Source organism: Rhagoletis pomonella, unplaced genomic scaffold, assembly GCF_013731165.1.
Source record: "Rhagoletis pomonella isolate Grant_MI unplaced genomic scaffold, Rhpom_1.0 Rhpom_scaffold_00013, whole genome shotgun sequence".
Taxonomy (NCBI): Eukaryota; Metazoa; Arthropoda; class Insecta; order Diptera; family Tephritidae; genus Rhagoletis; species Rhagoletis pomonella.
In genome coordinates this window covers 2,033,470-2,036,753 of record NW_023458567.1, presented here as the reverse complement: position 1 = coordinate 2,036,753, position 3,284 = coordinate 2,033,470, and positions in this window count along the sequence as shown.

Here is a 3,284-nt window from a genome sequence, read left to right as displayed (position 1 = left end):
GCGATCGGGGAGCATGCGTGGATCCACGCTTACGACTTTATGGTGTGCAGAACTTGCGAGTTGCCGATGCCAGCATAATGCCCGATGTGCCACGAGGAAATACGAATGCACCGACGATTATGATTGGCGAAAGAGGGGCGGACTTTATAAAACAGGATTGGAAAGAAGATGACCAAGGGGCGAATGAGCCAAAGTGACGTAGTTTAAATGCATTATAAGTCGAACACTTTCTTTTACAATCACGTTTTTTTTTTAACTAATCCTCCTCCGAAAATAAATGCATAAATTTCTTTTCATTGGAGTCTTTTTCTGCAATGCTGCGTCAATCTGGTCAACTGGAACGAGTAGAGGCCGCTCGAAGAAGTTAAACTCCCTTCTCGGTAGGCCATGGTATGCCTTATGAGCAGGGCTGAAAATTTAAAGCTTTTAGCTGTTATCAAGCAACGTAAAAGATAATAGTTGAGCAATAACGTAAAAAAAAAACCTTGGGTTATAACTTTTATTGGCGAAATAAAAAATATGTTTCATCTAATAACTCTTATGAAACAATGTTTTCGTTGATTTATAGAATTCGGGCAACGTTTTCAATTTGTAAATTCGAGATAACAGTTATTTTTAGTCTCTGCTTCTAGCAGCTTGATGAGAAGTAGAAGGCAATAAAAGTTCTCGCGCCGTTTCGGGGATTTTGAAATAGAGTCCGACCGATTAATCGGCATCGGCATCGGCATCGGCTGCTTTTGGCCGATTTTTGACCGATTATTTTTACTTTTCCCGCAATTTTGACAAATGTACATCAAAATTTGAAACTGTTTGATCAGATTTTTATAATTTTTTTGAGTACGCAGCTTTTTAAATTTTAGTATAATAAAGTGCAAGTTTGAAGTAGCTAGGTAAGTGTTGATTTTTGACAATTGTTTGTTCACGCCTTTTCTTCCAAACAAAGCATGTTCGAAAATTTTTTTGTATGGAGAAAATCCGCAGCACCTTCCACAAAAAAATCTCCAAAAATCAACAGAAAGTCCTAGTTACTTAAAATTTGCACTTCATTAAAATAAAATTGAATCGGTAACCAAACTGCATACTCAGAATGTTTAAAGAGAAAGTTTGAAATTTTTACCAATATGGTTTTTGTTAGATGTCGAGCTACACTTTCATAAACAAATAAGAAACATTCAATAAACGAAGAGGAAATAGCCAAAGAATGCTAAAATGTCGTTACTGTAAGTATTGTTACTATTATCCTTGAATTAATCGAAACATTAAATAAACGAAGAAGAAATAGCCAAAGAATGCTAAAATGTCGTTACTGTAAGTAATGTTACGATTATCCTTGAATTAATCGCTGAATTCCTAAATCCTTCGGATTCTTTTCACTAAATTGCTAAATTGTTTCCGGTACAAAAATACTTTTGTCATTAAAAATCTACACTCAAAAAGTGTATGTAAAACTACTACTGAAAAGTATTTATTTTTCAACCAGAATTTATGTAAGTATACGGACAAAATGTTTAAGATTTGATTTTGAACATGAGATGTTTAAAATACACACATGAAATGTTTAGAATTGCAAAAATTTTTAATGTAAAAAAATATCTTTTTGTCAGTAATAATCATTAAGTGCTCATATTAACTCAATTTTAAACACTTTGTGTGTAATTTTTTTCTACATGACAAATTTAGTATGTAAAAGTAAACAGACAACGTTTAATTTTGCACGAATTAGGAAAGGAACTGGCTACCTCTTTTTATATGCGTAAATGTAAACAAACATTTTTTAGAGCAAATTTTAAACATTTTATGTGTAAACTGTGAAATTGTGAACAATAAATGTTTAGAACTCAGCAAACTAATTTGAAATTTGTTCTACGCCACACATATGATAAGCAAAAGTAAACGGACAGTGTTGAATGTAATTAACACGGTATGTAAATTTGCATTCATGAAGAGAGGAAACTGGTTACCTATCTTAATATGCGCAAATTTAAGCAAATTTAAGCAAATTTTTTTTAGAGTGTACGGTTACTGTTTATTAACAAATTGTATTCAATACAACACCTTTATAGTCAGCAGAAGCTGTATATTTTTACTACTATGAGTACAACTAAGAAATGTGATTTCGAATGAACTATTTTCTTAACATTGAATAAAAAAAAGACTATGAAACAAAGTATTGCAATGATATGTATGCATAGGCGATATACTGCTTTTAATACATATTTATTTATGTACATAAATAAGTGAATAGATTCTTGAAAGATTATTTGTTTTGTAATGTTATTTTTTTATGTTTTTCTTTTGTTATTATAAAAGTTTATCAAAAGCATTCGTTCTTAAATGAATTCATATTCAGGTAGTTTCTTTTAAGGAATCGGCATCGGCCGATTTTAACCCCAAGACCGATTAATCGGCATCGGCATCGACCACGTAAACATCAACAGCTGTCTAAGCAGTTGCCGACTGTCATCATTTTTTTCGAAATGTTCCCCTCATTTTATTACAAACCGAACACCAAAAAATACTTTGTAAAAAGCGAAAGTGAAAATGGTCCCATAGTACCATGGTAGAGTATTGTAAAAAGCTATTATTTAAACAATGCCGATATACTTACACCCAAATTCATAAAAAATTAAAAAAAAGCCTTTAACTGTTGTATAAATCGAAAATTTGTATGAAAATGTCACTTCATAGAGCTCTTTAATACCTTGTTTATACCTAGGAAAAAACAGATTTGATTCAGCACATATTATTTCGATAAAACCGTATTGAAAATAAACAAATTCTGTTAGTTTTATTCGACATTTATTTAATAATAAATTTGCGCCGTGTAACGAAATGGAGGCGCGAAGTATACAAATTTATTATAATAATAATTCCATTTAAAAACGCGCTGCATAAAGAAAAAAAAGCCAATTTTGATTTCGCGTAAAGTGAACTATTCGTTTATACGGGTTTTCTAACCCATGTGAGGAATAAAAAACCGATTTGAAAACCAATTCGAATCAAAACACTTTTCAATTTCAACGTGTATTCGATTTTTTTTATGCATACATATGTTTTGAATCGCATCGAACTGAGTCGCAGTGCTTTATGTGTCGGTATAAACAAGGTATAAATCCACTTTATTTTTATGAATAAGGCCATTACAATGCAGTAAAGAAATCAGTAATCGGGTCACAGCTGCTGTTTAAATGCCTTCATGGGCTTAAACACGAAACGTTCCCAACTTTGTAAGTATTATAAACAAAACCGTCATGACGAACACTTCGATACAGCTGCCATGCGCG